General features: G+C 45.6%; 1 protein-coding gene and 1 long non-coding RNA gene across 8 annotated transcripts in view; one reads left to right on the top strand and one right to left on the bottom strand.

Annotated features, from left to right (window-relative positions):
- Positions 1–25,746, bottom strand: part of IQSEC3 (IQ motif and Sec7 domain ArfGEF 3) — a 246,079-nt gene that overhangs the window by 88,268 nt on the left and 132,065 nt on the right. The window lies entirely within an intron of this gene.
- Positions 382–25,746, top strand: LOC128327024 (uncharacterized). The gene is made up of 2 exons (XR_008308406.1): positions 382–547; positions 25,431–25,746. It is a non-coding gene; the product is annotated as an uncharacterized LOC128327024 (long non-coding RNA).

The raw sequence follows: 25,746 nt of genomic DNA, 5'->3' as shown, positions 1-25,746 counted from the left end.
GTTCAGTTTAACCTTGCACAGTGAAAAGTTGTTTGTGGCTTGGCTTGGCAGGAGAGGGAATCATTGCTGCCATGAAAATGAAAGAAAAGTCCTGGCGTAAACAGGTATTTTTAAGATGTACTCCTTGGGTACAAATAATGATTATAGCCCAAATTGTGACAGAATATTCTGCTTTGCTTCATGGTAGGCTTAACCCTATTGGCTTCCCATCAACTGCTTCTTGCTTACTGCTGATTTACAGAGTGAATAAGAACCCAAATCATGCCTCAGAATTTGCCCTCCATCTTTTCAGGGAGCTAGTGATGCTAATTTTTGTGACTATAATTTCCATGGCAACACACTGTGATGTCACAAATACAAGAACATTAATGTGCAGCAAGATTAGGCAAGGTGCAGCTCTTACTATCATAACAGCAAGAGGAGGACAGAGAGGAAATGAGGAAAGAAACTTTTATTACTGGCCCCCAAACATACAAGTCACTTTAAATTGATTCTGCTAAGCATTAACACCTCCGAGGAATGCCCAGATTGCTGAGCCCCTTCTAAGGTAATGCGGGGGGCGGTGGGGAGGAAGGCAGAGCAACATAGCTTTTATTAGATGTGTAAAAGAGCAAATATCAACCAGTGTAGCTTGTCATTCAGAGAATGGGGAAAGTAGCACTCGGTGGAATCCCCTCTTCTAGCCCACTAGTCAAGGAATAGTGACCTCCCTTGCATCTGGCAACCCTAAGTCCCAGGCCCGCACAACTACCAGCCCACCAGCTGAACACAACTGATTGCCCATAGTGACTAGGCTGACCTGGCTGGCTCTCACTGACAGGAATTCTGCAAAAGGAGCTTTGAGTTCACACCTATCTGCTTTGCTCTGCAGTTCAAGGTTTAACATTCCATTTGCATTTTAGCTTGTGAAAGTGAACAGCATTGCTGATACTGTATAAGACAGGTTTCAGTGTATTTTAAGATGTGAGATGACTCCTTTAAAGAGCAAACATGTGCGCATGGAAGTAGGTGGTTTATAGGAGCGAGTGATATGTTCTCTGTTGCACTATCCTGACCCTGTATTTAATTGGATTTGTGGTGTCTGTCAACAGTGAGTTCCTACCCCCACCCCCTCAAAAAAACCCAAACACTCCACTGTCTATATAAAGAAGCCACCACTTTAGGAGCTGACATGTAAAAATCCAAGAGGTGCAGGTTTCCTAGCATGACAATGACTGGGAAAGTTGCATCCACTGAACGCTGCCCAGCTGTTTACAATACAAAACCGCTATCATGAAAAAGTGACAACCCTAATAATAAATACTAGGTTTCCATGCTAGCCTTTCCAGGAGAGCTGGTCTTCTGGTAAAGGCAAAGTTGTGCTGTTGAGTCAGTGTCGACTCCTGGAGACCACAGAGCCCTGTGGTTTTCTTTAGTAGAATACAGGAGGTGTTTACTACTGCCATCTCCCGTGCAGTTTGAGATGAGCATTTGCCTATATCAGTGCTGCCCAATATAGGTGTTTCCCATAGTCTGTTTCCTAGTCATATAGGAAGTTTCCCAGACTTCCCATAGTCTGGGAAACATACCAGCAGGGATTCGAACCAGCAACCTCTTGTTCCCAAGGAAAGTTACTTCCTCGCTTTGCATGAATTGTCCTTGCTAAGCTGGGTCCTCCATGGTTCCATTTCAATGGGAGACCACATGTGAGTACTGTAAGATATTCCCCTTAGGGGATAGGGCCGCTCTGGGAAGGGCATCTACATGCTTGACTGCAGAAGGTTCCAAGTTCCCTCCCTGGCATCTCCAGATAGGGCTGGAAGAGATTCCTGCCTGCAAACTTTGGAGAAGCCGCTGCCAGTCTGTGTAGACAATACTGAGCTAGGTGGACCAATGGTCTGACTCAGTATATGTAGGGGCGGAGCTACCATTGGGCGAATGGGTTCAAAGAACCACCCATATCTGATGTCAGACATGGGGGTGCTGGTTTAGCTCGCAGCCCCCGTTCAGGAGTTCCCTGCCTAAAAGGCCATACACTTTTAGGCAGCGAAAGGCAGGGAAGAGCCTGCCTAAAAGGCAAGGAAGAGTCGCTCCTGGCTGTGCTGCGAATGCAGTGCCAGCCTTCCTTTATAGCTCCTGAAGGGGCCGCGCGGCCCCTTTGGGAGTTGGACTCCATCTCCTTGTGGCTTCGTTCAGGAGCCAGACCACACACCCCACAGCTGACATCAGACGCGGGAATGTGGCTAGATGTCAGACGTGGGGGCGGGGTGAGCAGGACTGCCACCACGGCCACAAATGGACCACTGGCAGTCAGGCTCTGCGCCTGAGTATATGGCAGCTTCCTATGTTCCTATGCAGTGGGGGGACTGCACCTGTTGAATTTCTGCACAATGCAGGGTTTGAAACAAAGGTGTGGGTTTGAAAACGCTAAGAGGGTTTGAAACAACAGCTGTGTTAGGGAGGAAAAGCTGGCAACCCTAACAAGAGAAGCTGTGTTTTCATGTTGAGAAACTGTACCAGTTGCATTTCTGCCTCTCATGCAGCTCTCAAAGGTTCAGAACCTCTGTCAGCACTAGAGTTGGATTAGCTGGCTTTGCCCACTGCTCCCAGGGAGAAGGAGTCCCAAGAGTCTCCTTGTCCTTAGCAGGAACAAGAGTAGCAGCCACATTTAAGTTCATTTAAAACTGCCATCCATCACTTAGGCCGCTGCTCATTTAAGTGCTGGGCTGCGTTTTTAAATCAAACTAGTAGTTGCTGCCAAGGACAAAGATGGGTTTCCTCCTCCTAACAGGGCAAGACACAGCAGTCTCTTCTGCATATTTTAGACCTCAAGAGGGCCAACCTATATCTGCAACCAGTTCAATGGTTCTCCATCTCTAGCCTATTACAAGCCATTAAATGGAGTTGTGTACTGTAATGAGTGTGCATGTCAAAAGCACACATTCCTTTGCTTTAAAAAAGAGCAGTGTGTCCACTTTGACTTCTTCTGTGGAAAACTTTGCCATAGCTCATTCATAGGTATAAAAAGTAGCTGCAGAAAATGCTCTTGAAATAAATTACTTTTTTGCAATTAGATAGCCAAGAGAAGCCTTTGAACTGTGACTCTTACCCCACAACAGACATCTCTCTGTTGCTCTCCAAAACCGGAAATGGTACCCCTAGCAAGCCTCTGCAGCACCTTCCACCTTAGTGGCTGCTAGTCAAAAGGATTTCAAACCAGACATAAGGGGTGTCAAATGCACTGATGATTCCCTCTACGGGGGCGGAGGGGGCAGTAATGTGTGAACCAGGCTTGTGTGCAGGGATCAGAGGAAAATGGAGGTGCACGACTACTCATTTAGAGCAGCCTCAGTTTGTGGTGCATTTTACTCTCCAATAAACCCTCCTGCTCCAGTTTCCAAGCGGTTTGCACATGTCCAGCAAGGGATTTTTGTAAGGGTCACAACTCAGTCAAAGAGAAACCAGATAACGCTGTAACACTCCGAGGCATTTCCCAGTATGAGTTATTTCCATGCTAAATTTAAACTTTCTAATCCTCTACTGTTTCGGGCTGTCTCTATGGTTGGAGAATGGCTATAAGCTTATCCTTCGAGCAGGAATTGCATTGAGAGCTTCCCCTGCCTTTATTCATTATATATATATGGATTGGGGAGAAACTGTCAGACTTTTTATTCAGAATGATCAAAAAGCCACACACAGAGAATTCTTATTCTCAAGTAAGACACACATTCAGGACATATCAGCTTAGTACATGAAAAGGTAAACTTTTGCATGCATAAAGTTGTAGGTTCAATCCCCAGCATCCCTATCCTTAAAAAAAAAACAGATTTAAAAAATACAGGAATAAAGACCGTTGTGCCACTTTTAATACAGCCTTAGAGATCCAGTTATATTTGCTAGTTTTCTTCTCTGGTTAGAGGCTTAGCACATTCAGCTCCAAGGGCTCCTTGGAGGAAGAGTGGGATATAAATGTAAAAATAATAATAATAATAACTGTTATGGCATGACTATTGGTGCTACTACAACAGATATTTATAATCCGCTCTTCAACCAAAGTTCTCAAAGCGGTTTACATAGAAAAATAAATAATACATAAATAAATAAGATGGTCCCCTGTCCCCAAAAGGCTCACAATCTAAAAAGAAACATAAGGCAGTGGAGGGACAGGGCCAGTTACTCTCTCCCTAATAAATATAAGAAAATCATCACTTTAAAAGGTGTCTCTTTGCTCACTTAGCAGGGGTCGATGACGACAGGCAGAAATTCTACATGCACGGTTTCCAGCTAAATCACTGCATCCCCCTGGTGGGAATGCTATCCCCACTTCTTAGTGGCTTTAGGGGCCAGAGCTAGATTTATGCTTCACCTTTATGGCATTGTCAAGCCTACAAACAATCAGTGTTTTTACATAATGAGATGACTCCAGGTTTTATTCAGATAAAAGCGTGCCTTGGCTAGTTTGCAAAACGTAGCCCCATTTTCAGAGGTACACTTTATCTTAAAAGGGGACAGTGTAAACCATATGCACTGGGTGGCCAATCTGAGGCTCTCCAGCTATTGTTGGACTACAACTCCCATGGTCCCCAGCTACAATAAATTACCGCTGGGTGATGGGGGTTGTAATCCAACAACAGCTGGAGAGACTCAGGTTGGCCCCCAATACACTCATTCAGGGTGTGTGGGCCCCATTCCCTATGGGTGGCTTTATATAATGACTGTAATAATTCCATGCATACTGAGTATATGGGTGACAAAATTATTGGAACCATAGCAAGGCCTCTTGTAGCTCCTGCCTAGAGGAAACCAAATTACCAACAAGCAGAATGGAAAGTGAAAAAATCCACTCCATTGCTCCTAAGGGGCTAATTTCTAAACATGTAGGCAAGCTAACACCAAATTCTCAACTGTTCACAATAGAACACCTCTTTCCTTTCTTAAACTCTAACTCCAGAGTTTGGTGTTTTTTAGTCTAGCTTGGGGGGGGGGTTTCCATTTTTGAAGCTCCAGATATTGTTGGACTACAGCTCCCAGCATCCCCAACCACAATGGCCTTTGCCAGTTGTGGGATGATGGGAGTTGTAGTCTAACAACATCTGGAGCCCCAGGGTTGAGAACACCTGGCCTAATTATCCAGCAGCCTGTTACTTCACAGTTGGCCTGTGAGGGTAGGTGGTGCCCGTTCTCCTTGGATTCCTGCTCCTCTGTCACCCCCTCCAGTGGGTGGTCTTCTTCTTCTTCAATGAATTATTTATCCCCTATGGTGGTGTTCTCCATATCCAAAGCCCCAGGACAACCCAGAAGGCCCTGATCTAAATATCTGAATCCTAGGGAGGTAAATTCGGGAGAAACTGACAGCTTTCCAGCTCCGCTTGCTTTAAAGCTTGCTTTAGCACAGGGCTAAAGAGCACTCCAGCTGTTGTCGGACTACAACCCCCATCAGCCTTAGCCAAGTGGCCAATAGTCAGGGATGGTGGGAGTTGTAGTCCAACATCTGCAGGAGAGCCGAAGTTGTGTAGCCCTGCACAACATGGGAAGGAGGCCAGAACACAACTGCTCCCTCCTTAAAAACTTCACTCCTTTAAAAACTTAAATCTTAAGACTTGGCTTTCCAAACAAACAGGCCCTCAAAAATCCTCAAACACACACAAACAAGAAAATTATTGCATTGAGTGACACATATCTAGAGTTTTCAAAACTATCTACCTGTTGGGCATAACTCTTGAGATAAAATGGGGAAAGTGGAGTGCAGAAGGAAGAAGAAAACAAGCCAATTCAGGTGCCAACAGTTTCAGGTTACCTAATAAGCAGATGGCATGGCCGCTGAAGACAGGAGAAGCCAAATAGCAATTGGTCCCACTCCCAGCCCAACTCAGCCACTACCACAGGCCATGCTGTCTCCCCTCTAGCCAGATAGTGCTATGCCTATAGGGTCAGAGCCCACTGCTGGAAACACGCAGGGGGTGAATTATGTTCACCAAGCAGAGTGAGTAGGAACATAGGAAGCTGCCATATACTGAGCCACACCATTGGTCAATCTAGCTCAGTATTGTCTGCACAGACTGGCAGTGGCTTCTCCAAGGTTGCAGACAGGAATCTCTCTCAGCCCTATCTTGGAGATGCTGCCAGGGAGGGAACTTGGAACCTTCTGCTCTTCCCAGAGCAGCTCCATCCCCTGAGGGGAATATCTTGCAGTGCTCACACACCAAGTCTCCCATTCATTTGCAACCAGGGTGGACCCTGCTTAGCTAAAGGGACAATTCATGCACGGCGTGCACGCTACCACAAGACCAGCTCTCCATAAGTAAGCTTATGCCTGTGAATCTGGTGAATGCATGGCCAAACAACACTGGAACATCTTGACCACTTGGGAGGAAAGCTGTTCTTTTAGTAGCAAGCAAAAATTGTCCCCTTTGCTAAGCAGGGTTCATCTTGGTTTGCATTTCGATGAATGACTGCATGTGGGCACTGTAAGATGTTCCTTTAGGGAATGGCAGTCCTGGATGAATCTGATTACTTAGTTCCTTTCCAGTCTGCCTTTCAACCTGGATATGGGACGGAAACTGCCCTGGTGGATGATCTATGCCAGGAGATAGACAGAGGGAGTGTGACTCTGTTGATCCTCCTGGACCTCTCAGCGGCTTCTGATACCATCGGCCATGGTATCCTTCTGGCATGTCTCTCTGGGTTGGGACTTGGGGGCACAGTTATATGATGGCTCCACTCCTACCTGGAGGGTTGTACTCAGAAGGTGGTGCTGGGGCATGCCTGCTCCACCCCTTGGCCTTTGGCCAGCGGGATGCCACGGGGATCTATTCTGTCCCCTTTGCTGTTTAACATTTACATGAAACCTCTGGGAAAGGTCATCCGTGGGTGTGGGCTGCAGTGCCATCGATATGCTGATGACACCCAGCTCTACCTTTATCTATCTTTTAAGTCAGCAGACACCAGGGAGGTGGTGGATGCTCTGAACTGGGGCTTGGAGGCTGATCCGGACTGGATGGGGGCAAACAAGCTGAAACTTTATCTAGATAAGACAGAAGTGCTGGGTTGCTAAAACTGACAATCCGAGTAATGAGGTAAATCTGGTCTTGGACGGAGTCACACTCCCACTGAAAGACAAAGTCTGCAACTTGGGGGTGCTTCTGGACCCGATGCTGTCCTTGGAGGTGCAGGTGGTGGCAGTGTGCAGAAGTGCCTTTTACCAACTATGGCTGGTATGCCAGGTGCGACCCTTCTTGGAGATGTCAGACCTGACCTCAGTCACTCATGCATTGGTAACTTCCTAATTGGACTACTGCAATGCGCTCTAATTGGGGCTGCCCTTGAAGACTGTTCGGAAGCTTCAACTGGTCCAGAATACTGCTGCAAGGATGCTCATGGGTGCAAGTTGCTTTATGAGTATCACACCCATCCTGCAGAAGCTTCATTGGTTACCGCTTCTGGGCTAGATTCAAGGTGCTGGTCTTGACCTTTAAAGCTCTACATGGCTTGGGACCAGGGTTCTTGTCAGACTGCATTCGCCCATATGAACCTGCCAGGGCCCTCTGCTCACCGTCTCAGGCCCTGCTCATGGCCCTGCCACTAACAGAGGTCCAGTTGGCGGGTACTAGAGACAGGGCCCCTTTGGTTGTGGCCCTTCGGCTTTGGAACACCCTCCCTGAAGAGCTTCGCCATGCTCCCTCTCCCAATCTTAAAAAAAAACACCCAATTAAAAACACATCTTTTTAAACAGGCTTTTAAATGTTCCATCTTTGGTTATATCTGGTAGGTTTTTTAGTTTTTTATAACTCTCAATTGTTAGCTTTTAAAATAACTTTTAATTTGAAACTTAATACTGATTGTGGTTTTTAGCCTGACTTTTAACTTGTTTACTTAATTTGGTTAATTTTATTACTTTTATTTTACATTGTATCTATTTTATTGTTGTGAGTCGCCCCGAGTAGTAGAGGAGGGGCGGGGTATAAATATTTCAAATAAATAAGTAATAAATAAATGGGAGAGTGTTCAGTGTAGACAATACTGAGCTAGATGGATCAATAGACTCAACATAAAGGAATTCCTATGTTCCAAAGAAAACTGCTGGTGCCTTATCTAGTTAAGATCCTGTCCTGTTAATGCCAGGATACAAATCCAATGCTTGAATGTCACTAGCAAAAGAGCTCTGCCAGCAAAGGATGATCTTTCCTATAAAGGTCTTAAACGGAACCTTTGCAGCTTGAAAGCAAGGCCATGTGGGTGTGGCCCATCAACTGCGAAAGACTCCCCCCACCCAGCGGCATAGCTATAATTGAGCGAAAGGGTTCAAAGAACACGATCCCCCAGGTCCTGAGAGCCCTCCAATTCCATCCCTCCCTATTTTCTTCATTACTCTGGGGGGCCACCAGAGAGAGGGATGCACATGGGGACCCTCTCCCCTAGCTACACCCCTGCCCTCACCATTGTGGAAACACTACCTTAAAAGTCCTGTTCCCACCTTATATTCAACACACATATAATCTGTGTGCAGTATAAACATGAACAGATCTGTACACATATGCAGTTATTTGCCCATTATGTTGAACACACCTACAGTAGCACATTTCCTATCTCCATTCTGCATTTTTTAAAAAAAGATTATTATTTAAAAAATTATTTTAAAAATAATTATTTTAAAATTTTGTGGGGCTTATACCCAGGTTCACTTTTAAAATTAACAGAGTCATTTACACAAAAATGCATACATGTGTACAAGCTGGGGTGTGAATGTGTCTAGGGTGTGAACTGTCATAAAGGTATTTGTGTCTGCTTTGGTGGTGACACCATTCATCAAGGTAAGGTATGCTGCTTCTGGTATTCAGAGATATGTGCCTCAGAAATGGAAGCTTGGCTTCATATAAATATTAGGGGCAACAGGCAGTGACAAACCTATTCTCCCTGTATTTGTCTAAACTGCTTTGGGGTTTTTTAAAGCCATTTAAATTAACAGCCATCACTACATCTTGTTTCCATACTTTAATTATGCACAATGTGGGGAAAGTAAATCAAGTCAATCTTTATTATGGTCATAGACCAGCATAAAGTATAAGGGGTGATTACATATTACATATTAAGAGTAAAAGTAGATATTAAAAGCCTAGAGGTGAGTAACACAAGACAAGCGTATGATAAAAGGCGATAAAAATCAGAAATAGAAGTAAAATGGCTGTCTACAACAAAAAGCAAGACCGCAAACTAAATGACCCTTAAGGGCCAAGTTCTGGAGATTGCAGATAACAGTAGTACAAATATTTATAAAATGAATCATAAAAGCATTAAAAAAGGAATAAAAGAAAGAAGCAAAAATTTATTTAAAAGTTATATAAAAGGCGTGCAGGCATAAAAAGACATATAAAATCATACAAGGACAACTATAGGCATAGTAAGAGATTTATCCATTTAGGCAAGATAAAAAGCCAAGAAGCCGTGCAACTGTAGAACTGTGACAGTGCAGGGCTGCCAAGAAGGGTTCTGAGGCAGCAGGCAAAGGGTGTCCTGGAGTTAGTCCATAAATTTGGGCACTGGACACGAGCAAGAGGTCATCATCCGCCAGATTTTAATCGCTGCTAGGCAGAACCTAGCATCGCTGTAAGTGGTGGCCGGGTTGTTATCAGAAAGCCATAAAGAGGTGTAAAATTGGTCCATATGATCAGGTTACTTATGTAATAACGGTAGAATGAAGGTGGAGCGAATGTCCCTGTAATAGAAACAGTGAAGGAGGACGTGCCCTGTTGTTTCTACTTGCCCAGAGTCGCAAGGGCATTGACGTTCCGAGAGCGGAACCTTCCTATATCGTCCCTCAAGCACGATTGAGGGAAGAACATGGCAACGTGCCAGCAGGAAGGGATGCAAAAAAGTACTTTCCAGTAACATCACAGTAGGCAGAATTTCTGGCAGTGTTGCCAGCCAAGAACAAGAAGTCTATAACTGGGCAAAAGAGGAACCTTTTAAAGTGGTGAGTCATATTTAGTGTGGGGAGAAGAACTATCCCTATCCAACCCTAGCACAGACAGCATTTCTCCAGATCTACCTTGCATTTCTTTTTGGATTGTGAGTACTTTTGGGACAGGGAACCATCTTATTTCTTTGTTCTATATAAACCGCATTGAGAACCTTTTTGTTGAAAAGAGTATATAAATACTCTTTATTCGTTTTTATTATAATGATTAAGAAACTCTTTCTTAAGGACGCTACAACATTCCTGCATCTCCCTCTCCCACCTCACTGGATTCAAACACAGTTTGCTGAGAGGAGTCAAAATTGCCTTTCCAGCATATTCATTCTTCAGCTTCCCTGCAGACATCCACGGCATATGGCACATGGGTGGATCAAAAGTCAGTGCAGGAAAATGGCTCCGGCAGGACACGAGACATAAGGCTGGGTTGGTTTGTTTTTCCAGGGCTCAGGGATTCCTGATAGGTTGAGTGGAGACAGTAAGCGTGGCCACGCTCACAAGATCCAGTTAGACTGGAGACACACATATGCCCCTAAAAAAAGAGAGGCCTTTTTTAAAACCAGAGAGGCTACAGGGAGACAAAAGAAATAGTTGTACAGCTTAGGGAGTAATGCCTCTCTCACACCAGCAATGCATGGTGCGGAGCAAGTGAACAGAAAGACATTTCTTTCCCACGCTTGGTATGAGGTTGCTTCCCATGTTCCTAGAACTTGGGGGTCACCGAGGGAAACTGATAGGCAAGGGGTACATCATCACACAATGCATCAATAATTTAAGGAGTTTGCTGGCAAAAGATGTGGTGATGCTGAGAGACCAACTGACAGAGGATAGGTATCCGTGACTGATAGCTAACTGGAAGCTTCAGGATCAGAAGGAGGCTGTCTCTGAAAACCGGTTGCTGAGGGCAAACAAAACCAAGGAGGCTTATTAGGCTGGTTCTCACGACCAATAGCTGGATGGGAGGAACATCAGGCCAGGCTCTAAGACCTCTGCGCACTCCCAGGAACTGGCCATGTATCAGCAAAAATTGAGGATGAGGAAGTGATTGTGTGCTAGCTGCAATCTGGGTGGGACAGCGGCAGACAACCCACCTCATTTGCCCGGTCTGCCATACCTGTGTGGGTCAGGTGTGGCAGGAAGCACACTGTGGGAGCAGGCATAGTGAAGTCAAACAAACAGGCGGTCAGGAGCCAGGGATCAGTCCGGTAGAGGCAGACAAGTCAGAGTCAAAAAAGACAAAGGGTTAAGAGCCAACAATCAGTCCATTAGAAGTAGCAGGGTTGAAGTCCAAAAACAAGCAAACGGTCAGAAGCCAGGGAGACCAAGGCACAGGGAGTACACACATCCACAACAAAGTTACATCAGCAAATGGTGGAAGCAAACGGAGGCCTTAAATACAGAGCCAGCTCTGTAGCCCCACCCGAGCCTGGAATGTCTTAAAGGGGCTGCACCCTCTTTCTTAAGCGCTAGCTGCCGCATAGCTGGGTGGCTGCTGGTGGGGACTGGGGTGCTTTGGGTTCATCCTCCGACTCAGAGGACACAGGCAAGGGTGTATTGAGGAGGTCAGCAGGTGCTGGCATTTCCATTGCGGTGGGTGGGGTGGGGTGGGTCCGAAGCTTGCCCTGTCCTATGAGTCCTCTCAGAGTCAGGCTCACAACCACTTCACCTCAAGAGCCCCTGGTGTCCAGCTCAGGGGCCATCACCTCTTCATCCTGGGACTCATCCATGTCAGACTCAGGGTTAATAACAAGGGCTGTGTCAAAGGAAGAGGAAAAGCATGTCCCACGTCAACCTACCCAAATCAGGACTGTCTGCTTACCTCAGTTTTTGCCCATTTGGTCATGAGGACCAACCCCACTGAATCCATACCCTGCTAGCAGGCTTCCTAGGAGCATTAGTGGCCTGACCATGGCTGAAAACAGGATGCCAGCCAAGATGGATCATTGGTCTGAACCTTCAAGGTTCTTCTTATGTTCTCCAACTAGTTCCAGCTCTCTTTAAAATGGACAGGCTCCTGCCTAGCAGCGCTGAAGGTGATAGGAGAAAGCTGTTGCCCATGGAGTATTTATTTTGTCACACTGTCATCTCTGTGTTTATTCAAACAAGTTTTTAAAACAATGCAAACACCTGCAGAATCCTCCAATAGAGTCTCATATGAGTATCTGCTCCATGGGGGGGAAATGCTTATATTGTACTATGTTTGGGGTTGGGGGGGACCCTATCTTCTGCCCCCAGTTATTATTATGAGTACTAATAGCCATAAACAATGTGCAGATTCAGATGCACTTCAGATTATTTTTCAAGCCACAAATTATTTTGCATGCGTTTATCAGCTAAGAGAAATAACTAGCTCCATTAGATTAAAATATGGCTGATGTTGAGGCTGTAATATTTATTTCAATGAGTTTATTCATCAACACTTCCATAGAAAAGCAAGACAATGAATCAGCTAAAAGCATTTACTCATTTGACAGCTGCATTAAAAATCCATAGCACCTATTGAACAGTAAAGCAAAATGTATCATATATAAAATGGTTACCTCATTTAAAATAAATTTAACTAGGCAGCATCATTTACACATTGTCAAAAGGATTCCTTTAGACTTTTATGGAACAGATGTAGAGAATTCAATGGTTCCTATTGACAGATGGAATTCTGGCTTGGTTGTGGCTAAGAACAGAAGAGCCCTGTCCATCATTGGGCCCTATCCATCTCTTTCCTGAATGCTGGACCACATGGACAATTGGTCTACTCCATGTACTCCAGTTTCCAATCGTGGCTAGTCATAGTCTTCCCTATTGGTTGTGTCCTTGACCCACAGCAGCCAATATTCAGTTGTATATTGCCTCAGAACATGGATGTTCCATTAAGCCAGAGGTTCTCCAACTTGGATCCCTAGATGATGTTGGCCTACAGCAACCCCAGCCTGGGGATGATGAAAGTTGTTGTCGGATAATATCTGGGCACCCAAATTTAAGATTTCCCACCTTAAGCAAGCATGACAAATATCCACTGATGATCAACCATAAATTTGTATAAATAGAAAGCCCTAAACAGATTAGGGCCAGGTTATTTAAGAGGACACCTTCATTATGAGCCCCGTCACCTAATGCGATCATCTGGGGAGGTCCATCAGCAGTTGCCACCAGCTGATCAGGTGGCTGCTCAGGGATATGCCCTCTCTGCTGCTGACCCAAGGCTTTGGAATATGCTCCATGATGAAATAAGAGCCTTCCCATCCCTGACAGCCTTCAAAAACAAACAAACAAACAAAACCTCTGGAGACACATTTTGTCATGTCCATGAGGTGCAGGTGTGTCCATCAGCACTGAGAACAATCAAGTCCAAGTCACCAAGCCTAGGATCAGTAGTCCATGGTCAGTCCATAGGGGCAAACAAGGTCAAGGTCCACACAAACAAGGGTCCAGTACCAGAAAGCAATCCACAGGAGTAGGCGAGAAGCATGGTTAAGAGGCAGAGGGTCAGAGGCAAGGACAATTCACAGGAGCAGACAAAAGCAAGATCAGGCAGTACAAGAATCAGTAACCATGCATTCAAAAACAGGGCAGAGGTATCAGGCTAGGGATGTGCACGGAACTGGCGACTGCTTTAAGGACTAGGGAGGGGGCTCTCCCCCCACCCCCGCCGCATTTCCCCCACCAGCTCTGTTCTCAAAAACAGTCCCACGAGGGCAGCAGCGTAACTCCTTGCCGCCCCGGTATGTTGCAGACCGGAAGTGGCTGCTGTGCATGCACGTGTCCACTTCCAGTTTACAGTGTACTGGGGTGGCAGGGAGGTACACTGCCACCCCAGCGGGACAGTTTTTGAGATCAGTGCCAGCGGGAGGAGCACGGCGGGGGATGGGTAAGAGCACCCTCCCCAGTCCTTAAAGTTATCCCCCCCACCTTCGAACCGCCGGTCTTTCGAACTGGTTCAGAGGCCCATAAAGAGCCTCCGAACCGGTTCTGTGCACATCCTTTTATCAGGCAGAGCACGTCCACAACAATGTTCTTCAGTAACTGCTCAGCCCAAACTGAGGTCTTATATAGTGCTGTCCCAGGCAGGATCCTAGTCAAGAGTTTCCTCCCCTTGCTTCCTAGCAGTGTAGCCATTTAAAGGGGCAACTTGTTTCTCAGGTGTAAACTCCTATGGCAAGGGGGCGATTCTCTTCTTGCAGACTGAGGGGCCAAAGAGTCTTCTGAGTTGGAGGATAAGGGCAGAGGCGCGTCCGCTTTGGGAACTTGTGTTGAAAAGCGGTATATAAATATTCCTCTCTCTTTCTCCCCTTGGGACGTGGCGGTGGTGGTGGTGGTGGCTCCTCAGGGGCTGGTGTCTCTTTAGGTGCCTCTAGTGAGACTGGTGTCTCTTCAGGCCCCTCTTCCGAGCCCCGTTCATCCTGACTTGGCACATATGGCTCCAAGGGTGAGTCCATGATTGGCCCCTCGGGACAAGGGTTTGATTGTCTTTCTAGGCGGTCTGGAGTCCATCCAGGTGCCTCATCCTCAGAGCTCTTGCTGTTTGATCCGGACAGGTGTGGCGGCAGGGTTGGGACCATGACACACTTATTCATCCAAGCTTTTAATTAGATCTATAAATTGTGAATTTGTTTTTAAACCGTTTTAATATTTTAGTTGTGTAAATTTTAAGTTATATTTGTAGTAAACTGCCCAGAAACATGAGTTTATGATGGTATCCAAAAAAACCAGTAAGTAATCAATCTCGTTTTAAAGCTATCTAAGCCAATTGCCATCACTATGTCTTACTTCTTTAAGTTACCTTAATTTAATTATGCAGATTTCTTATGCATTGTATGAAGAAGGGCTTTCTTTTGTCTGTCCTGTCCTATTTCTCAATTTTATTGGGTGACCTGGAGTTGTAGTGTTATGAGAGAGAAAAATGTCTCTCCATCCACATATCTTCACACTGGATGACAACCTAATGAAATGCACAGGTAATGAGGGACTGCGGGGATGTGACTACGGCTCGCATGCAGTTCCCCCAGTCCCTCCACCTGCGCACTGTTACATACGTGGGCAAAACATCCCCACTCTGCCTGTGCTCTGGAAAAGAGGGAACACATCGCTGTTTCCTTTCTTCAAGAACACTTTTAGAATGCAGGCAGAGCGGGAACATTTCACTTGCTCACGTAACATGTAGGGGGATTTGCATATGAGCTCATTAGCCATGCACTTCATTAGGATGTCAGCTACTGCTCATGATTGCATAATCTTCTAATAGATCTTCAGGACTTTTTTTTTTCTTTTTTTTTTAAAGTAAAGAGCCCCCAAAACTTTACTATTGCTTTCGGTGGAAGGTGCTCCAGCTCCTTGATCATTTTAGTTGCCTATCTATATATATAATTCTTCTGGGTGTGCCCAGGAGAAATGCGTCCCGGCAGCCCAGCTGATTGGCTGGGCTGCAGGGGGCGCCTGATTGGCTGGCAGCACACCCAGGAGAATTCGCTTGCTGGGCGGCTGCGGAGGCAAGGCGGCGGGCCCAGGGCCGCCGCCGCGGAGCCCAGCGAGGCGGTGGGCCCAACAAGGTGGCGGCGGCCCCGGCCATGAGGCGGGGCGAGGCGGCGGGCCCAGCGCGATGGCGGCGGGCCAGGCCGTGGTGGCGGGGCCCAGCGAGCGGCGGGCCCAGTGAGGCGGGGCAAGGCGGCGGGGCCCAGCGAGGCGGCGGGCCCAGCGAGGCGGGGCAAGGCGGCGGGGCTGGGCCCGGCCGTGGAGGCGAGGCGGCGGGCCTGATGGCGGCACTCTGGGGCCGGCCGCGGCATCGGCGGCGGCACTCTGGGGCCGGCCAGGCCCGCTGGCTGCGGCGGCCACACTCTGCCCCGCCGGAGACGGGGGGCGGGAGGAGAGAGAGAGGTTGCCTGGCCTGGCCGGGCCCGGCCGCGGAAGCGAGGCGGTGGGACTGGCTGGGCCGCGGAGGCGAGGCGGCGGCGGCTGCACTCGGCCCCCGCAGGGCGGCAGCGGCCGCACGGGTCAGCTAGTTTCTATATATTTGACACCATCACTAATTCTTCCTCTGTTTCCTGTTTTGTAATCAGTTACTTATTTATTCAACATATATGTTGAACATATACTGAGAGAAGCTGGACTGGAAGAAGAAGATGAGCGTGGTTGTAAAGTTGGAGGAAGAATCATCAATAACCTGCGCTACGCTAATGACACCACTGATCTGCAAGCTCTAGTAATGAAAGTCAAGGAGCACAATGAAAAAATGGGACTACAACTAAATGTAAAGAAGACTAAACTAATGACAATGGGTACAGCAACCACTCTCAGAATTGATCATGAAGACACTGAAGTGGTGGATATCTTCTGCCTTTTAGGATCGACCGTCAACAATAAAGGATACCGCAGTCAAGAAATATGCCACAGACTAGCACTTGGTAGGGTTGCAATGAAGGCCTTGGAAAGGATATTTAGATGCCATGACGTGTCTATACCTACAAAGATTAGAATTGTTCAGACAATAGTTTTTCTCGTGATACTCTATGGATGAGAAATCTGAACTCTGAAGAATCAAGACGGAAAAAGTATTGATGCTTTTGAACTTTGGTGCTGGAGAAGACTTTTGAGGATACCATGGACAGCCAGAAAACAAACAAATGGATCATAGAACAAATCAATCCAGAATTTTCATTGGAAGAACCAGGTTCAAACTATCAAACTTCGGACACATTATACAAAAACCCAGCTCCCCTGAGAAGTCCATAATGCTGAGGAAAGTTGAAGGAAAGAGAATAGGATGGCCAGCAACAAGGTGGATGGACTCAATTAAGACAGCAATGAATGCACCACTGAGATACCTTAAAGGCCAAGTTGAAGACAGATCATCCTGGAGAGAATCTATGTGGTCGCTAAGAGTCAACACCGACTTAATGGCACTTAATCAATCAATCAGTTACTGATCCATATGAAGCCCCATTCTCTTACCCCATGACTATGTACTCCCTGGAGTTTGTTTTAAAAACAAAAGAGGCAGTGGCTCTTATCAAGGTTGCTAAGACAACTAAAACAAAGAATTCAAGAGTGTAACAGCCACAGGTCTTTGCTGACTCTGTAGGGTCATGCAGAGGCCACCGTGAAGCTCTAGAGAATTATGAACTCCAACCACAAGAACTCTATGGAGTTAATAGAGAACTATAAATCCCAACAATACTTTTATTGTTTACATGATGGGACATTCTGTATTGGATATGGAGTTCCAGTGCAACAACCTTTTGCACCAACTATCCTAATGACCACGAGGGGCATTGGGAGTAGAGACAGTGAGTAAGGATCCCCTGATCCGACTCTTCAACACTTCCTGTGCTGAGTCACAATCCTTCCTTTCCTTTTTGGAAACATCTCTCTCCCTCCTTACCGATTTATTATGCAGTCCTTTAGATTAGAATTAGGTCTTTCCTATCCAAGTGTACTTAACCAATAAATACTTAGTATTTAGTTCTACAAGAATCTCTATGTGTTTTCTCTAAATAGCTGCAACAACTAAACCATCCTCTGCCACCTACTCTGTAACTGGAGTGTGTGCTCTCTTCCTTAGTGCTCTGCTGTTTACCTACTGGGGGCAAAATTAATAATCCCCAACATTCTGTGGTAAGAAAGACAAGTCAAAAGTCCCTGACGTTGCTAAAGGTTCATGACCCACTTTCAAATTGCCTCAACTAAGGCCTGGTGGCGTGGTGGTTCCCATAAAACTGTTTCAATCAGGCGCGTAACAACGATGGGGCAAGGGGAGACAGTTGTCTGGGGACCCCACTGCCTGGAGGGGCCCCCCAGAGGCACCTCACGTGACTCCCCATTGCCCCCTGCCCAGCCCCAAGGCCCCTCAGCCACTTGCCCTGTTCGCCGTCTCTCCAGCTTGTTCTCCTGGCCGGCAATCCAGGCAGCAGACAAGCTGCAAAGAGCTCCTTTTCTCCCGCCTCTCAGCTGATCGGCGGGTGGGCGGGGCTTCCACGGAGGCCTCCGTGTAGGCCTCTGTGAAGCCTGAACTCCAGTAGGGCCCAAGCCAGCCAGGAAGGAGGAGGCAGCCAGAGTGGCCACCACTGTTCTCTGCAGCAGAAGACCCCTTGCTGCCCTGCTGAACCCAGCATTTGCCAGGTAGAGTGTGGACTCCTTTTTGTGGTTACCTTCCTCCCCTCCCCCCCGGATATATAGGCATCTGCTTGCCATAGGGCTTTGATATGGGGGGGGGAGGGACTGAGAAGTCTCTGAATATTTATTTTTAAACAGCTTGGAAAATTTGTTGGCTTAAAAAAACTATCTAAAAAGTCCTATAAGTGGCTTGTTTCATGGCAAAAAATTACAAAAACTTCTGGAAGAAACAGTATTATATTTATTTTATTCATTCATTTATAAATGCACTTATGTTCAAGTTGTTTTGCAACCCAGAAGGTCTGAGTGAGAACTGTGAAGCATGTGTTGTGCTTTTATTTTATTTTTCTTGTGTGTGAACTGCTCTCCAATAACTTGCAGGGACTTCAGGGTAAATCTGGCCAACATGTGAATGCAGCACCTCTATTCCAGAGGAGTTGTGTGTTAAAGGGCTTTAAAAGCCTACTGTGAAAAACCTCCTGGAATCGAACTTGACTGAATTTGTTCAGAATTCTGAGAAAACAAACATAAGCTCACCCTGCATGGTTGAAAGTCTCCTTTGCTAATCTGCAGCAAGGGGTCCATTTTAATCATTCATCTTTCTAGTGTGTTCTAGGCATTAAAAGTAAAACAAATGTATAGTACTCAATGTATATCACTATATATTGTGACGTGTGCGTGTGTGTATTCAGTGAAATGTATTTCCAGGCAGCATACTTATTTTGGAATATCAGACTTAAATCCTTGGGGCCTGGGGTGTGTGGAGGCCCTGGACTTTGAGTGGGGGGGTCCCATTTTAAAATCTTGTCTCTGGGCCCACTCCAACCTTGCTACGCCTTTGGTTTCAATCTATAGAGTAATAAGTGTTCCATATTGTTAATTTAATGTCTGTAACTGACTTTCTATGTTGGTCAATCAGGTAATCTGGTAAATTCTCATACCAGCAACACACCTCAGGAAAGGGCCATTTCTCAGTGTTCAAGCACATGCCTTGCATGCGAAAGGACCCGGGTTCAAGCCCTGGCATCTCCATGAGAAAAAGATGAGAACATAAGAATAATCTTGCTGAATCAAAATCAGAGTCCATCTAGTCCAGCATCCTGTTAAAGCAGAGGTCAGAGTTCAATGGTAGAGCTCAGGCTTGGAATACAAAAAAAATCCCAGGTTCAGCCCATGACATCTCCAGTCACCTCTCGGGGGGCTGGTGGTACAAGCTATGGGTATATGCATGCTTGCATATTTTAGGGAGGTCCCATTGTTCTATTTTTTCTTGGAGCAGAATTTGGGTTGTCTTTGCCCAGAATTAAATTCTCCTCCGCTTTTAAAAACACAAATTACATACCGCCCTAGTTACTAGCCTTCCTAAACATATTAGAGTAAGGATGAGATTTTACGACTTGTTACCACTAAGCAGATTATACAGGGCTACATCCTGCAAAGCACCTGTATGTAGGATTTCAAGAGCAACAGGAAGGCATGGATGGAGAAGATAGTTTGTCCCTGCTGCAAGGTTTAATTATTGTGCCTTTAACCCCAGACTCCTCTGTCTTTGCATTATTTGGTAAACATGACCTTTTTGAGGAGGGAAAAACAGATGGCAGCCTGAATTAATGTTAACCGCCTGCTTGGCGCCCCGGGAAAGAAAAACTTGGCTTCTCAGCAGCAGCCTTTCTGCCACTTTGACTCATCTCTCTTGGCTCCTGGTCCCCAAGGCAGACTTGAACATCACCAAATTTGCTGACAAAAGCCTGCTGGTGCAACCAAGCAGAAGGAAGAATTTCACTATTGTGACGAGATGAGTTGAGAATTGTGAGGCAGCAGGATCCAAACAAGGAAGGAAATATATAAATCCCATCCGACAACAGACGCACACACAGAGGATATCGCAACATCACAAGCTCCCTTTATTCACTCTTCCCAAAAGAAACAAGCTTCACCTCATTCTCCCTCACAAAAGCTATATCATTGCTATTCCCATTTTAAAGAAGGGGGAATTGTAATCAAGAAAATATTCTCAAAAGTTTCCAGTGAGCAGACAGCTGAGCAAGAATATGAACCCAGTTCTTCCAGATGTATATCCAATGCCTCACTATTATGAATGGCTAACATCCTGACCTGTTGCAAAGCAATACTGTTGTGGAAGAAGATTGCACAGCCATACTAAAAAATGAGGATTTGCAGAATTGCACTCTTTGTGTTCTATAGCAAAGATTCTCTATAAAGCAGATGAGATGTGCCACAGATTGCACAACGGTTGTATGAGTTCAAGCATGCTTGTGCTAGCACAACTAGCTAGCACAGCAGCTTGACACTAGTGCAACATCCTTCTGCAAGCATTATTAATTAATTAATTAATTATAATTAATTATTATTATTTCTTGTTTACACAGTCAGACAGCTGTTATTGACTGGTTTGTTTTATCCAGACATCAAGTCCTTCCCAAGGACCTGGGATGGCTGAATTTTGTTATCTATTTTGTTGCTGTTATTATAGATATCGTCGCAGAATATAGGCTGTTCCCAGTAAAGTTGCTTTTTGTAATTGGCTGTGTTATTATTATTTACATTTTATATCCTGCTCTTCCTCCAAGGAGCCCAGAGCAGTGAACTACATACTTAAGATTCTCCTCACAACACCCCTGTGAAGTAGGTGAGGCTAAGAGAGAAGTGACTGGCCCAGAGTCACCCAGCAAGTATCATGATTTCATATGTTATTCATATATTATAACATATGAATATATTATGATTCATATAGTCCCATCCATGCACATAGTGCTTTTTAAAGAATGAAATCATAGGCCCCCACCCCAAGGGACTCACAATTTTATCTTAAAATGTATAGTATTTTCTATTCCGAAGGCTCTCATGGTAGAAAACAATAGATTAAAACAGTCTTGGATATGGGAGACCCACTGCTTCATAATCACCTTTAGTTCACATCTGATTTAACAAGTAGACATCAACCCGCCCCCGCCCCACCACGGTTCTAAACTTGAGTTCATTGTTTTTAATGACCCACAAGACTAGAAGCAGAAAAATAAAGTTTGGAATATGGTATACTAAGTGCCTAGGCTACACTACTTCATGGTAAATCCAGTTCTTTCAAGATCTAATTTAGTTTTCTGGAGTTTGTACTAGCCAAATGGATGGTACAATACCCTAGCAGCCTTTAAGTACAACAATAACTCACATGGTCTCTTAAAACTAGGTTTTCTTCGGGGTTTTCCAAAACCACATTCTTCACACGATGATTGTCACCTGTCAGATGGCAACCAAGTCATCAGAAACTTCAATTCGATTATAATATCTCTTTATCAGAATATGCAAACAGTGCCAATCATGGAAACATAGGAATCTGCCTTATATCGATCAGATCATTGCTCCATCTAGTACAGTATTGTCTCTGCAGACTGGCAACAGCTCTCCAAGGTTTCAGGCAGGAGTCTTTCCTAGTTCTACCTTGAGATACCAGGGTTTGAACCTGGGACTTTCTGCATGCAAAGCAGATGTTCTACTACTGAGCTACGTCCCCATCTCCAATCAAGGAGGTTGGGGGAAACCTGAACATTGTAATGTTTATTGTCCGAAAATTACTGCACATCATACAACTCATATGACAATCGTGCCAACCTAGTCTTGTAATCCCACAGTCAATCTATACATTAAAAAAATTAAAAATAAACCTTACAACATACAGTCTTCCTGAGACTGCACTATCTGAGAATGCAGGTGGGGACATTTGCATGAATGAATGCACCCAATGTCAATACCTCTTTGGCGGTTAAGAACCAACCTGTCAGGGAAGGGGATTCCAGTCCAGAATTCCTGATGGGCAGTTTTCTATGTTCAGAGAGACTTTTGTGGTTAAGGTGGAGGAAGAGAGCTATTTCCTAACTACATTCTGAAGTAATTTTTCCTAACATTAAAATTGGCCCTCTTGTCACTAGAACAGAAAAATTAGAGGGGACTTTTTTCGTTGCTATAGCCTCTTTCTAAATAGTGTTGTAGAGTCTATATTTACATTATTCTGGCATTTTAAGTATTTATAGCTTTTGCAATTGAATAATTTTTTACAAATTAAAAAAAGAATATGCAAAAAGAAGCAAGGACAAATAGCACTGTAAACCATGCGAAAAGATGACAAAAATGTGTAGTGATGACCCATTCCTCACATGAACCTCAACAGGAAGAAACGCCATCACAATAAACAACAGCAGTAAAGGAATCTCTGTTCACAGCCAGCAAACATGCCAGTCACCATCCGTTTGATGAAAACATGACCTTCATGTCATGAAGTCCAAGTAGTCCGAGATTCAAGACTTTGGTTTGACCCAAGTTCCAGAAGAGCAATATCCAAATATTGTGATCTTCTTTTTCTCCATAGGAACATAGGAAGCTGCCAAATACTGAGTCAGACCTTTGGTCTATCTAGCTCAGTGTTGTCTACACAGACTGACCTTGGCTTCTCCAAGATTGCAGGCAGGAGTGTCTCTCAGCCCTATCTTGGAGATGCTAGGGAGGGAACTTGGAACCTAGATGCTCTTCCCAGAGCTGCTCCATCCCCTGAGGGGAATATCTTACAGTGCTCACACTTCTAGTCTCTCATTCATATGCAACCAGGGCAGACTTTGCTTAGCTAAGGGGATGAGACATGCTTGCTACCACAAGACCAGCTCTCCTCTCCTCTCCACACAAGCCACTCTCTGTAGAATCTAAAGGAAAGAGTTGTGGCACGCAATGACAAGGCAATGGAGTATAATCAGGAATAGTAATGGTTTAATGAGACAGATATTATTTACAGAGAGGCAAGTGCCATCTGCCTTCAGTACTCTTGTTGCTGGCTGTTTGTTAGCCCCACCTCTACTCCGCCAGGACTGGAATAAAAGTAACTAAAGCCCTATTCAAAAGCTGGCCTGGATCAAGGAATGGATTAACCAAAAACAGCACACACTCCCACTTCATCTCAATTAATTGCATGGCTTCCTTCAGTCTAATACAGGGCTGTTCAACTTGGGTCCTCCTGCAGATGTTGGCCTACAACTCCCATAATCCCAGGCTATTGGCCACTGCGGCTGGGGATCATGGGAGTTGTAGTCCAAAAACAGCTGGAGGGGTTAAATTGAGGTGGGGGGCCTAAGTTGAGCAGACCTGGTCTAACATTGCCGTCCAAGTTCCCATGCCCCTTCATGTTTGTTTTCACCTAAAATATCTCTCTCTGCCATTATGTTTGCAACAGACAGAAGAGATGGCAGGGTGTTCTATCTAACAGGCTTCTTCAAATAATCATTGTTAGGGTAGAAGGAGCACATGGCCAGGGTAGAGGAGCCATGTGTGCTCCTGATTAGTGATCATGTGCACCCAAACATCAAGGTAGGAGGTGGGAAGAGTGTGATCGTGTGCGAGGCAGGAGCTGTGTCAGACAGGTGTGGCCTACCCAGATTTCAGCCCCAACATTTTATCAAGGAAAAGGCATCAGATGTCGCTCCCACCTTGCACATGATCACGCTCCCTACTTCCTACCAATCAGGAGCATGTGCAGCTCTCAGGCCCGGGCTGGGTGTTTCTCCTACTATGCCTGCAGTTGTGTGAACGAGCCAAGTCGGTGTCGACTCTTAGCGACCACATAGATTATCTCTCCAGGATGATCTGTCTTCAACTTGGCCTTTCATATCTCTCAGTGGTGCATTCATTGTTGTAATTGAGTCCATCCACCTTGCTGCTGGTCGTCCTCTTCTTCTCTTTCCTTCAACTTTTCCCAGCATTATGGACTTCTCAAGGCAGCTGGGTCTTCGCATAATGTGTCCACAGTATGATAGTTTGAGCCTGGTCATTTGTGCCTTGTGTGAAAATTCTGGATTGATTTGTTCTATGATCCAGTTGTTTGTTTTCCTGGCTGCCCATGGTACCCTCAAAAGTCTTCTCCAGCACCAAAGTTCAAAAGCATCAATATTTTTTCTATCTTGCTTCTTCAAAATCCTGAAGCCTTATATATAGCTAAGCTTTAACCAGGATTTTGCACGTTGCTATCACCCAAATGCCACCAGCTTGACTCATGGAGGCTATTCACACGATTGTAGAAAATTGGGCTAGCCTCCGCTAGCCCTATTTTCTACAACTGTGTAAACCACTGGGCTTAGCTGCGAGCCCAGTGGTTCCTGAGCGGGTAACCCGCTCCAGTAACCCTCCCCTTAAATCGGGTTTGCGGAGTGAGTGCTCCACAAACCCGAGTTTTTTGCTCGTGAGCTGCCTCGCCACAGCTAATCAAAAGTAGACCCCCAGCCGAGAGGCTTAAAAGCAGCCTCCCAGCTTGGGGGTTCTCCAGTGTGCCCACGTAGGGCATACTGGAGCTTCTGGGGGCTGTGCGGCCCCCAAACTCCCCAGCCGGCTCTGTGACGGAGCTGGCAGTTGTGTGGGCGGCCGCTGCAGCCTCCCAGAGCAGACTGTCTGGTCGTCTGCAGGGAAAGCGGGCTAAGCCCACTCTCCCCGCTCACCATCCCCAGGCAGGTCTCTTTAATCGCGAGACCCACCTCATGGTGTCCTAAAGAAGGGGGTCAACACAATAATCCTGATTTGACCCAACATCTGTAACTCTCACATATTACATTTTTCAGATCTACACATAAGGGCAGTTTCACACATTGCACAGAGTCAAACCCAGGTCTTGAGATGGATTGTTACAAACTGCAGAATATGGGCATCAACATCATGTCCAAGTCACCCCCTTCCCCCCACCCCAGCTCAATATCCAGCCTGAAGAGACTTGGAGAACTCAAAAGCTTGCTTACTACTTTGTGACATTTTAGTTGGTCTGATAAAGATATTGCTCTTCTGTGGCTTTGGGTCCCCCCGCCCCCTGCCCATAATGAATCAACATGGCTAGCCGTGATTTTTATGAGACTCAATCTCTGATATGGATTCCGTTGCAAAGGGTAGGAAAATGTGTGTGTGTGTGTGTGAGAGAGAGAGAGAGAGAGAAGAGTAGAGGAGAGAGAAAGAGAGAGAAGAGGAGAGGAGAGGAGAGGAGAGGAGAGTATTGGGCCAGCAAAGATGTAATCAGCACCATAATTGCTGGAGAATGAACCAAATCTACGTTCAGCTGTGTGACTGCTCTTTGCCCAAGTGCAAATCTATTATTGGGGCACAAGAACTTTAAGACCAGTCTTCACTAAGCCATATCAATAATCTGTCTAACAATCCTTCAAGGGTGAGCACCCAGGTAAGAGACACCAACATAAGGCAATAACAGAACACTCCTTCCAGCGCTGTTCAAACAGGATTGTATATATATGTTGAAACCTTTGTTAAAAAGGGAAAGCAGAAAAGGGTGAAGCTGAGTAAAATTCTAAGCCCTAAAATAGTCTTTTTCTGTGTTTATCAGCCTGGGGCTTTCACCGTGAGCTGCTCACAAAACACAAACAATGTCTGATCGGAGTGAATCTTCCAGGATCTGAAGTGCAATTCTTAACATATCCTGACTTCTTTTGAAGCCAACTTCCTCTCCTCTGCTTCCTTCCTCTTAAGAAAATATGACAAAACTGAATTCTGGCTACTACCAAGAGTTATTTTATTCTGCTTAAGAACTCCACTGTTTGTGCAGAAAACTGTTTTGATCACACTGAATTCTTCTTCAGGACAGCTGCCAAGGAATCAAAACTTCTGAAATGGAGTCAATAAACTCCAATTGTTAGACTGAA

The sequence above is a fragment of the Hemicordylus capensis genome, chromosome 5, assembly GCF_027244095.1.
Source record: "Hemicordylus capensis ecotype Gifberg chromosome 5, rHemCap1.1.pri, whole genome shotgun sequence".
NCBI lineage: Eukaryota > Metazoa > Chordata > Lepidosauria > Squamata > Cordylidae > Hemicordylus > Hemicordylus capensis.
This window is presented reverse-complemented; position numbering and strand designations above follow the sequence as displayed.